A 12,944-nucleotide genomic window follows, 5' to 3' on the forward strand; every position below is an offset into this window, starting at 1 on the left:
GTTGCCTGGACCAGGGAACAGGCCATGGCGATGGTTCTAGGGAGAACTGGCCCCACCCACTTCCTAATCTGGGTGTGAGACCGGGTGGCATGGAAGGCTGCCACCACCACAGTGGTCTTGGCCAGCACAGTGGACACACAGATTGTGAAGGTGACCCCAAAAGCTGCCTGGTGTATGGCACAGATGAGGGGCTCTGGATGACCAATGAACATGAAGGGGCAGAGGAAACAGAGGGCCAAGGAGGACGGCAGAAAGTAGCTGAGCTTGTGATTATTGGCTTGACCGACGGGGGTGTGGTGGTGCCAGATGAAGATGCCTAAGATGTGGCCAGAGCAAGGAGGAAGAGCAGGGCTGTGCAGACAGCCAACACTGCGATGAGGGGCTCGTGGTAGGGCAAGAAGTCGAGGGTTTTGGGGATGCACTGACAACTCTCCCTGTTGGGCCACTGGTCCTCAGGGCACTTCTCACATGTAGCACTGTCTAAAGGAAGAGAGAGAAACTGGGTCAGAGAACAGAGTGGGGAAGCTTCTGGAAACTTTACCATGGTCAAGCGGTTATACGACTTCTGATGGCTTTTCCAGTAGAATCAGAGTATTTCAGTCTTGTTACGATGGACCTTCCAGATTGCCTGATGTCCTCAGATTTAGGGCCAAAAACACACATGGCAGAAATCCTGATAGCCGCTGCTTATCATGCATCAGACTATAGTGAAATAACATTGACACGGCAACCTACGGAAGCTCTAACTCCTGGTTAGGCTTTGACCTTTTGAATTGAACAACCATTGTGGCAATGTTGCAATTCATAGTCACAGCTAATTTATTTATGCATTTATTCATTCATCAGCCTATTTTATATAAGGAATGTTTATGGGGATGCTTAATATGTACACAGACTCTCCTCTTTTATGGAACCACCCTTTTCTAAGTCACTCCTTTGATAGAACTTATCAGAGCTTTGCTTTCTGTAGTGATTTTAAGGATAGGCTTTGTGGCTAGAGTTCTGGAGCAGTAATATATTCTCATTTAAACTCTTTCCTTGATTTGGATTCTGAACCTGGTCTTCCTGAAGCAATCTCTTTCTTTTTCAGTAAATCTACCACCTATTACTCTCCCCCAAACACATACTGAAACACATACTGCTTTTCTACTTGAGCAATTCAGTGGTTCCCCATGTCCTACAGAATACAGTTCACGTTCCTGAGTCTGGCAAGTAAGGTCTTCTGTGATGTGGCCACCTGCTTCCTACATCTCCCATCCCAGTCTAGACTCAAGTCACTCTAGGCTCCTTGTTGCTTTCATGCCTTGAGGCTTCATTAACTTACTCCTTGGCCTGGACTATCCTTATCATGATTCATTGCCTTTGAAACCCTACTTGTTGTTCAAGGTCTATATCACATGCCACCCCCTCCAGTGAAAAGTCTGCCTACATATCTTTCATCAGAATTAATCATTTCTCTCTGCTTTCATGACTCAATGCTTGAGCTTTTATTAAAGCAACTGACTTTAAGCCTAGTTTCTCTATTCTACAATGACCATTCTCCTTTAGCAAATCATGAGCTCTGCGGGGCCAGGGGCTGTGCCTTATTTGTTGTTACCACCCTTGCACCCATCACAGTAGCTGCATACAGTAGGTGCCAGTTGCTATCTGTTGAATGAATGACATCTTAGTAAAACAGCTTAAATCATTAGGAGGCTTTTCCCCAATATTTATGGAATGCCTACCATGTGCCAGACATTAAAATAGGCACAAAATTTGGGCAAACTCATGGTTGATGAAAGAAAGGATGAATATATAGCCATACATGGCTATAAGGTAGCATGTGGGAAGGGCATATTGACACCATCTTTTTGATCTTTTCCCTGGATTTTTTTCCCCATTAAATGAATCTTCCCTTGATGTAAATATCAGCTCTCAACTGAAACCTTCCTTGGCTGCTGACTGGCCACCTGCTGACCAAGGGCCAGCTTCCCTCCTTACCAGGTGTCATGGACACCTCTCCTCCAGGGCAGGGAAGGCAACTGTAGCAGCAGTTTGACTTCTCAGACAGGGTTGACTTCCTAGTTCCTGCAGGACATTTTTCATTGCAGATGGAGGTAGGGAGCTGCACAAGGGAGGAGAGAGAGCACTGGGGAGACTGCAGGGGAGACTGAAGAGCATCCGTGCAATCAGGTCTTAGAAGAATTTGCAGCATCGTTCTCACTTACTGGTCCCTCCCTCTCTTCTTTCTTTCTCCCTCTCCTCCCCCACCTTAAAAAATTAAAAACCCTATTTATCTCCTTTTTCCTTTCTTTACCCCTTTCATCTTTCCTTCCCTCCCTTTCTTGTTCAAATTGTTATCGATGTATTCCATGCATCAAGTACTGTGTAGGGTATTAGGGAGAGAACAACAGGTAAAGATGAGTTCTTAAGATGTCACAGTCTGGGGGGAACCAAGAAATCTCAAGGAGAAGAAAGATATGAGCATCATTGCTCCACAGACAAAGGGCTGGCCCCTGGATATTGGGCTGGAATTCTGGTTCTGCAGGGTGACCTGGGGCTTAACCTCTCTAACCCTTAGTTTTCTCTTTGATAAAATGGGGGTAGCAGTTATATCTATTTTGAAGATTGTGTGAGGATTAAATGAGGTGATGCAGTGAAGCCCTTACTACAGTGCCCAGAACACTGTGAATGTATACCAAATGCTAGTGAATAGGATAATATTCTGAATGTTCTGGGAAGTTTGTCCTCCATTCTGGGCTCATCAAATCCCTTAGCTTTTATTTCAAGGGACTTATTTTCCCCCCGAGCCCAAACAGAATTGAGAGATGAATCAACAGTGAATCAGAAACAAAGACTACAAATACTAGCCAGGCAACTAATTTACAGTTTTTCAGCCCTCAGCATTACCGACATTAGGTGCTAGATACTTGTTGTGAAGGGCTGTCCTGTGCATCATAGGAGGTTTAGCAGAATTCCTGGCCTCTACCCACTGAATGCCAGTAGCATTCCCCCCAAGTTGTGACAACCAGAAATGTCTCCAGACATTGCTAATGTCCCCTGGGAAGCAAAGTCACTCTGACTTGAGAACAGCTGAGATTCAAGTCATGCTTGCAGAATGAATTTTCTTGGAAAGATCTGATAAAATGATTCTTTAGTCTGGGGAAGGAGAAGTGAAGGGAAGATACCTGAAATAGTCCTCAATGATGACCCCAAAGCGATGGGAAGCAATGCTCATTTCTCCCCTGGAACTCTACTCTGCTCCCTTGTTTTATTTTTTTGAAGTATAGTTGATTTACAATGCTGTGCCAATCTCTGCTGTACAGCAAAGTGACTCAGTTATACACACACATACATACATACATATATATATATATATATATATATATATACACAGTCTTTTTAAATATTCTTTTCCATTATGGTTTATCCCAGGAGATTGGATATCGTTCCCTGTGCTATACAGTAGGACCTTGTTGTTTATCCATTCTAAATGTAATAGTTTGCATCTTCCAGCCCCAATACTCTGCTCCCTTGCTCATTGGCTCCCTTGTTTCTCTCTCCCAGGATGGGGGTATTTGGCCATTGAGGTGTGACAGTCATGGGAACAGAAAAAAGACATGCAAGACTAAGGTGAGACCAGAGGGAACTAGGTTGAAATCATTGAGGATGAGGACAAAACATCTATACTTGTTACAGTAATTTTCTTACTCTTTCTGATTACAGAACCATGTGGAAAATGCTATGGATGTTTAGAGAAGGGAATGATAAACCCTGCCTGGATGAGCTGGAGGAAACTGCAAGAAGCATGGCATGATACTTGAGATGCAACTGCACTTACATTAGAAGTCCCCCACCTGGCGACCTTAGATACTTAGGAGTCTGGGAAAGGACAAATGGGGCTCTATGGGCTGTTTTCCACTGTGTAAAAAAGCTTGGCATCAATTGTCTATTTCCTGACATAAGGCTACAAGGCTAAAACAGAGCAACTCCACATAGACACACTAGCTATCTCAGGATAAACTTGAATTGGCAATTATATATAATTTTTTGCTAAGTTATTTTAATATTAATTCTATTTCATTCTTATAAGGTAGTGATTGTTTTTATTTTCCACATTAAGTCAAGAAACAAAAGAATTTGCCTGTGATCATACAGCTAATAAGTGGCAATTTGAGATTCAATCCTGTTTTTTCTAAGTCCAACTTTTCATTTTTCCTCTGATAAGAAGCCATGTAATTCAGCAATAAGTACCGTATAAGACTCTTAAAAATATCATATTCTTTGATTCCAAATTCTACTTCTAAGTACTTATTATACTTATAGGAAATCAGAGGTGATCTTAAATGTGTATGCACAAGTTATAACACAACAGAGGTATTTAAATTGCAAAAACTAGAAAACATTGTAATGTCTAATAGCAAAAATATTTAAATATCTTCTTAATCTGTATTGTTTAATATTATGCAATCATGCTTCTGAAGATATATAACACGGCATTTAATGGGATAATATATATATATATATAAAATTTATTTTGCTATTTGTTCATTAATCACCTTTGCCTTTAGCAAACTCCTTTGCTTTTGGAGCCAGAGAATGGTTGTGGAAGGTTTTGTTTGCTGAACAGCCTCAGAGTTGTGTAGGTTAATGGTCTACCTTACCAAGTACTCTGTCAGTTCAACATAACAAACCCTGCTGGGTGCTTGGGGGTGAGAGGTGCTTGTGGGCTTGGTCCTTGGGGAGCTCTCTGCTCTCACCTTTAAGCGCCCTTCAGATAATAGCACTGCCATTTATCAGCAGCTCTTTTCCAGGAGGTAACCTCAAGTCAGAATGTCCAACAGTCAGGGTCTGTTCTCTCTGGTCTGGGAGGATGTAGAGGTTTTGGATGTCAAACGTTGCCAGCATCTCCCCCGCTTTAGTGAAGCAAACCTCTTCCTGGGCTTTGGTGGTGAAGCGAACGTTTTGGGTGTAATGGAGCATCTGAGACAGAGACAGAAGGTAGAAGGAGGGAAGCTGGTTAGCAGCAGAAGAGGCAAGGGGGCTTCCTTCACATCACGGACTGTCCTCCCACATCTGTGCTTGCCAGCCCTTGGAGGAAGGCACCTTATCTCTGTACATTTTATGAAAGAAGAACTCTGCTTTCTCATCTCCCAAGTTTGTGCTAACTTGTGATAAGTAGGGGAGTGAAAGTTGAGTCAATGGAAACCTGGCAGTATTGGGTCTTGCCTAAGATAACTTCACTCACAGGATGGTCTTATGAACATGGGTCTCTATCCATCCAATTTTGCACCATCTGTCCATACAAATTACTAAGCTTCCTTCTTCGTGCCAGACATGATTGGTAGCTAGGACACAAGAGCTCAGTCCTGCCTTCAAAGCATCACCATGTTCATCTCAGCAGTGTGGCTAATAGGGAATGCTTTTGATTAAAAGGTGTTATAGACCAAGGAGTATGAATGTTTCAATGCATCCCAAACACTCCATAGCTGGGAGAATCTCAGCTTATGTGACTATCAAAGCCCCATTATCATTCCCTTCTGGGAATAGCTTAAGTAGTAAAAAACGCAGGTCAGGCAAAGTTCCTTTAGGAGCCCACCAGGGTCTTTAGAGTGGGTGCTTTGGGATCTTGTAACACCTTTGGAGAAGATGGAATTAACTTTGATTCTGTGATTAGGTTGTGATCTTTTCCAGAAACCTGGAACTCTTTAAGAAAACCTTTGAGGTTCTTTATAATAGAGCTTCCTCTTGCCTTTCCGACCTTTTTTTTCACTGTTTTTTTTCTCTTTCCTTAGTCTGTCCCGTGCTTTGAACCAGCTAGATCACTTTCCCACTCCTGCTCATGCCATACCCTCCAGTATCTGGTATGTGTGATTGTTTATTACTCTTTACAACTAGAGTGTAAACACTTTGAGGGCAAGCATGTATTTTGCACATTTCTGTACCCCCATTGCTCCAAGGTGCATGAAGGTTGCTTTGTAAATACTTGTGGCATAAACACATATTTGTTGAATGAAGCTATGGAAGCCCTGTAAGTCTACAGGAGGGATTTTGAACAAATCACTTTGCTGGGGGCAGAGTTGGGTCTAGAATCGTGAAAGATTCCTGGAATTCTTCAGCCTTGAGAGGCAGTGCCCAGACTAGGGGCCAGGTTGCCTGGTGTGATTTCCAACTCTACCTGAACCAGCTGTGTGGACTTTGGATATGTTATTCTACCTCTCAGTATTCTCATCTGTAAAAAGGGGACCTACCTCATAGGGTCATGAAATGTATTAATACATATAAAGTGCTTGGAACATTACTTGGATAGAATAGCACCCAAAAAGTGTTAATTAACTATTATTACTCTTATAGCCTTATAAGAACTCACATGATATAAATACTGATAAAATTACCTAAAACCTATCTTAGAGAAGCTGTGCCTAGTTTGAAGACATTCTTTTAAAATTAAGAGGATTTTTCTTCTATTCTGAATTTGTTTCTATACCTTTGCTTGGATATTTGCAGTGGTGTGCTGTTAAATGTTTAACAACTGGCTCTCTGGGGAAAAAAGCCAGGATTTTAGTGTTTGCTGATTTCCATGGTCTAACAAACAATTTGCATACTTCCTGAAAATTTTACAAAGACTCTCATTGCCAGTAGGAGCCAGCTCTCTCTTCTTCATCTAAACCCCTGATGTCTTTAATAATAAGGGATCTGAGCCATAGTCACTTTGGCTCTAAATTCAGTACACCTTTCATTAGACCACAACACCCGTCTGCTGGTCTCTGGGATGAACAGGGACCGGGTGAGGGTCTTGTCTGCTCACCTGCCAAGGCCTGGCGTTCTGTGAATTAGCACAAGTGCCTCCCAGGAAGGGTCCATCTCTTGGGGAGCAGTCCATCAGTTTCTGACAGGCAGGCAGCAGGGCTTTGGCGGCCAGGTAGGCTTGGTAAGTGGCCGTCAGATCGGGAAGTTTGAAGGCAGACAGATGGACAGCTGTCACGTTCTCAAGCCCCGTGCAGTTCTGAGCCCCTTCTCTGGCACTTGGGGTGGGAGCCCCTCATCCAGACCACCTGCATCCCTGCAGCTGCTCCCACAACTTCCTCACCAGACTGTTGCTTGCGTAGGCGGCTGGGCGCAGGGCCAACAGTAAATCCTCAAAGCCGGGCATCCCTCCTGAGTGCATGGTCAGGCTCAAGCTGCCGTTCAGCAAGCCCAGAGCCGTGGGGCCCGGCACCGAGGGCTTGTAGGGGAAGGAGGTGGAGAGGATCCACGTCCTCCTGGTCACATTCTTCCAAATGGCCTCGGCCAGGAGCCTGAGGTGGAAGTGGTAACAGTCACAGACGATGACGTGGCAGCGGGGCTGGAGGCAACGGCGCGGAGCGCATCAGCAGCCCTGGCGGCTGATCCTCCTGGAGAAGGCCACGCAGCCGCCCGTGCGCCTCATCTCCGTCTGCAGTTGCTGGTCCAGCCACTCGAAGTTGCCATTGTCAGAACCCACCAGGCCCACCCAGGTCCAGTTAAAGGGACTCAAGAGCTTGGCCAGGCCCCAGGGCTGGTGGGCGCTGCTGGGCACCGTGCGGAGGAAGGATGGGAACCAGAAGCGGTCAGGGAACCGGGGATGCTGAGATCCGTGGACGATCTGCGGGAGGAAAGGGGGCTGCGTATTCCTGGCTAGAACGCCCCCCAATCCCCCTGCTCGGTATCCACAAATGTTCTCCTCGGCCACCAGGTGACTTGGCCTCATTCCTCCTCTCTCTGCCTCTTATTATTAAAAACATTTATTTTAACATACAAAAAACATATGTATACGTGCATAATTAACGTATACAACTTGATGTGGGTGGAGATGCGTATACACCTGTGAAACCATCACCACAATCTATGCCGTAAACCCATCCATCATGTCCAAGTTTCTTCCCCCCTTCTTTTTATTATTATTCTTATGTTTTTGTGTGATAAGGACACTTAACACAATATTTACCCTCAGCTAATTTTTAAGTGTACAATATGGTATTGTCAGCTACAGGCATTATGCTGTACAGGAGCTCTCTAGGACTTATTTATTTTGTATAACTGAAAGTTTGTGCCCCTTGACTGACATCTCCCTGTTTTCTCCTCCTCCCAACCCCTGGCAACCACCATTTCTACTCTCTGCTTCTAGGAGTTTGACTATTTTATCATGTAAGTAGTATCATGTAGTATTTATGCTTCTGTGTCTTTCCTTCTTTTATTTTTAATTTTATGTCGCTGGCCTTTGATATATGCTATACATTATGTCCAGGTCGTTCCAAAGCCTATAGGCTCAGGCCCGAGAAGCCAATTCACCTCACTGCAATGGAGTAAAGAACATATCTTAGGGTGCTGGTGAAAGAAAGATATGCTAAGTGTTTTGTCATTCTATATTGTATATTTCTTGACACTGTTTGAGAAATAAAGGTTCAAGTGAATTAAAAACTTGAGTTATCATTAGGAGAGTTGAAACAGGATATAGAACTTCCAAAGCATTGTAAGGAAAATAGATTTAAAAAATCGGGAAATTTCAAGAAAGGAGAAAACAAGAAAAAAGTATAATAAACAGAAAACTATAATAATAGCAATCGTAAATGAAAGCATAGACATCCCTTCTAACTAAATAACAAATGAAAGTGCCTTCTACTTATTATTTCTATCATTATGGTTTATTAATTATTAATAAAAAGTTATGATGAAGCATATGAAAGGGAAAATTTTATAAGATGGTGGAATAACATCAAACACGTTAGAGTAAATGTGAAAGGTTAAATTACTCTAGTTAAGAGTGCTGTGTCACAGTACTATATATAAAATAGATAACTAGTAAGAGTAAATGTGAATCAGAGTAAATGTGAAAGGTTAAATTACTCTAGTTAAGAAGAGTGCTGTGTCACACTACTATATATAGGATAGATAACTAATAAGGACCTACTGTATAGCACAGGCAACTCTACTCCATACTCTGTAATGGAAAAAAAATCTAAAACAGAGTGGATATATGTATATGTATAACTGATTCACTTTGCTGTATACCTGAAACTAACACGACATTGTAAATCAACTCCAATACTCCAATAAAAATTAAAGGAAAAAAAAAAAAGGAGAATGTGCTGGGTTCGCTACTTCCTGGCTAGATGAACTCTCCAGCCATCTATTCCTTTGGGTGCCGGTATTCTGACGTCTATGGACCTCGTCTAAGGGCTGCCCTGCCCTCTCTGTTCTGGTTGGAGGCTTGACGTGAGACTGGGGGTGGGAGGAGAGTGAGGCTTGAGCATTCATGCCCCCAGATGCCTCTCTGCTCAACCGTGGGTTGTCAGTGGCTGCCCTCATCTAAGAAAGGCCACAGCTCTAGTGGGGAGGACCTCTCCTACTACTTCCTCCCCTCTGTGCAGGGGGAGGAGGAGCTTCTTACCGTGGCTGTCCCCTGGATGTTTCACCCTTAACCCTGCCTACTCCTTTGAAAAGAACTCCTTCATCACATTCCCACAGGAGTGTGCCATCTGTGTTTTGCCTTTCCAAGGTCAAAGCGGGGAGGACTGAGCAGTTCTGACTCAGGTAGCTGGAGTAAAGATTTTGACTATTATAGACACTTCCAAATTGCATGAAAAGCCGAAGTCATCTATTTGCTATTTAGAAGAGATGCATCTAAAGCAATGATAGGAATGGGTCACATTAAAGCCTTAAATGAGTCCAGTTGCCCTGGAGGCTCTCCAGCCCTCGGGACCTAGGGAAGAATGAGAGGCTTTTGGAACAAAGGGGTGAGGGATTAAGTCAGTGCAGAGTGTGATTTCTGGTGGGCAGACAGACCATGTGAGTTCCCGTAAGTCCTGCTAAGCTTTCTTCAACCCAATGATTAGCAAAAGACTTCTCAGGACGATGACAGGATAGTGCTCTGGTTAAGTGAATATTAAAGCTAAGAAATGGTTATAGAATTAAAAGACTTTGTTTTTTTCATAGAGAACCATAAAGACAAAACAAAATATGGCTTGTCTATTGAGTTCCACCCTATAAAGCCTTCCCTGACTCCTGCTCCTAAGGCTGGACTCCGGTTCTTGCTTCTCGGCCCCTGCCAGTCCTAGGACCCTCCCCATCATCACATCATCACATCATCCCTGAGCTCTTTCTACTGCAGATTGTTTGAGCTCATGTCTTTTCCCCTCCAATTAGATTTTAAGCATTTAATTGGTCTTAGCTGTTGAGTGCATGAATGAATGCATGCTCTTCTCTCTCTTCCTTCTCATCTTCCTCCCTCTCCCCTCCTCCTGCAGGTTCCCCAAGTTACTCAGTGCAGGGGTTTGCTGTCCCAGACTTTCCCCAGCCTGTTAGGGAAGCTGTCCCACCAGGTATATGCAGACAAGTTCCTTTACTTCAAAGTCCTTGGTGACTCTCTCATCCTAGACTGGGCAAAATGATACTGAGGACTTGGGTATCTTTTTCTCAAAAGATAACTGCTCCCTCCAGGTTTACATTATTATCGTTATTGTCAATAGCAATAACAACTAACAGTTAGGAGCATTCGTTATACACCAGGCACTGGTTATTCCATTGTTAACACCCACAATGACTCTAAGAAGTAGTTGCATCACCGTTCATCTTTGTTACCTTCATTTTGTAGGTGAGGAATCTGAAGCTCAAAAGGGATGCCTTCATTTGTCAGGATCACATAATTAATAAGAAGTGTTGTTAAGGTTCGAAACCAGGTTTACTCACTTTCAAGCCGGTGTCCTTCATCATTTCTAGTGCTTCTGCTTCCCAGCCCATCTCTGTCCGGTTCCCCCTGCTGATTGTACATTCTGGGATTTATGTGACACAAGGAGAGTTTCCACTGGGTCCTTTGATTTTATGAACTATGGGGTTTTGCAAAACCAGAGTCGGCACAAGCAAGGAAGATGTAGTCAATTTGGAGCTCCTTGAATTTTAGCAAAATAAAGATACCACCCAACAGGAGTGGGGTTCCTAGTGTTAGAGAGGCTATGCAGACACTCTGAGTTCAGTGGACCTGGGAGTATGTGGCCTCCAAGGCTGATCCTGATGAAAACTAACTGAAATTGACAGAGGTGAACCTCATCACAAGTGACCCATTGGGCTGTGATGCTGGGAAGACCTAGGCGGTGGGCCACGTGTATCCTCAGGGCTGGAATGTAACTAACCAGACAGGTGACAATACAGTCAATTGAAGAAAGACTCAACCTGCCTGAGTGAAGCACAGGGAGAGGATGTCTCAGCTGAGCTGAACTTTCTGGTTGCCTGGGCAGGTCTGATTTCATAGAGACAATAGTCTGGTTTCTTCCTTATGCTCCAATTCTAGGCTCATGGATTATCCTTCCGAGAAGAATTTGGCTTCAGATAGAGGCTTTTCTGCAGGGAGAGAATACACTGAGCAGACAATTCGAGGCTGTTGGTCGTGTTGAAAATCACATTTCTCATTCTAAGTTAATAAGTGGTGTCTGACTTTGACAATGATTTTGGGCAGCTTGAGCCAGCCCAACCAATACCAGGCATTTCTGGGTGAGTACTTCTTTCCTGGAACTATGATATCATCCCATTGTCTGTGCCCCACTCAACTATGAGCTCTTTGAGGTTGGCAGCTGGAGCTTACTCATATTAGTATCTGGGGGGATTATGATCTGGCCTGTAGCTGTTGTTCAGAAAACATCTATTGAACGGGTGTGGACCGTGCTATTTTTAGAGCTACAAAGCTGAGAATGTAGTCATCAGCACCTCAGTGCTGAATGTATCAGGAGGCTTTTTTTTCCCTGTCACTGGGACACCTGACCCAAGAGTGATGGTTGCTATCCCAGTCTCGTGAGGACCATGGGGCTGGAGATAGAGGCCCAGGTGGGGGAGGGGGGTGGCACTGTGGGCAGGATGGTCTCGGGTCCTAATGTCACCCACCGTGTTGGAGTGGGACCTCAAAGCAGCCTGTAACCGTGATGACTGGACTGATACTATACACTTTAACTTTTTTCAATTAAAGCAATGAAGACCTAGTAAGTGAAGTAATTTTTAAACTACTTTTTAAGACTTTTCTCATAAATAAAAAACTAGGAAAAGCAATTCTCTGTCAGCCAAGTGTCCTGATGTCTGACTCAGAAGCTAAGGTCACTCTCACCCAACATTCCAGCTTGGAACCTTGAGGCTGGATTGTTCTGCCTTGAGTTCTCCCACGGTTGACCCTTCGAAAGCCATGTGGGCGCCATGGTGTTATCGCTGTCTGGGTTCATGCTTGCCTTCTTGCCCAGAGGGTGAGTGTTTCTGAGGATAAGGCCATGGCCTCATATGTGCCTCACGGTACATGTGGTTATAGCACAATGCTCTACACCCTGAGTAGTGTGCACAATAAAAATTAGGAAAGAATAGCCAGCTCCACAATAGGCAGCATTTTTATTTAGCTGAGGTTCCCTCCTCCTTGCTTCTTCTACCCTGGAGTTGAATTGCCTGATTTTGAATCCCAAATTACTACTTATTAGCTGTGTGATTTGGGGCAAGTGACATTTCCTCTTTGAGCCTCAATTTCACCCTCTGTAAAATGGGAATAATAATAATATCTACCTCCTAGAGTTGTTGTGAGAATTAAATGAGATAATAAAATGAATATTATAATAATAGGAAATACGGACATAACACCATAACTCAGGCATTTTTCTTTTTTTTTAACAGCTTTATTGGAGTATAATTGCTTTACAATGGTGTGTTAGTTTCTGCTTTATAACAAAGTGAATCAGTTATACATATACATATGTTCCCATATCCCTTCCCTCTTGCATCTCCCTCCCTCCCACCCTCCCTATCCCATCCCTCTAGGTGGTCACAAAGCACTGAGCTGATCTCCCTGTGCTATGCGGCTGCTTCCCACTAGCTATCTATTTTACATTTGGTAGTGTATATATGTCCATGACACTCTCTCACCCTGTCACATCTCACCCCTCCCCCTCCCCACCCTCCGCATATCCTCAAGTCCAATCTCT

The 12,944-nt window shown here is 43.7% G+C and overlaps 1 long non-coding RNA gene across 1 annotated transcript in view; it reads left to right on the top strand.

The window, feature by feature from the left end:
• The window catches only part of LOC132369991 (uncharacterized), a 103,095-nt gene extending 98,977 nt beyond the window's left edge, over positions 1 to 4,118 (top strand). Inside the window, exons 4-5 of the long non-coding RNA XR_009504504.1 lie at positions 3,547 to 3,612; positions 3,706 to 4,118. This is a non-coding gene — a long non-coding RNA (uncharacterized LOC132369991). The remainder of the gene's footprint in view (positions 1 to 3,546; positions 3,613 to 3,705) is intronic.
• The last annotated feature ends 8,826 nt before the right edge of the window (positions 4,119 to 12,944 follow it).

This window comes from Balaenoptera ricei, chromosome 8, assembly GCF_028023285.1.
Source record: "Balaenoptera ricei isolate mBalRic1 chromosome 8, mBalRic1.hap2, whole genome shotgun sequence".
Lineage (NCBI taxonomy): Eukaryota > Metazoa > Chordata > Mammalia > Artiodactyla > Balaenopteridae > Balaenoptera > Balaenoptera ricei.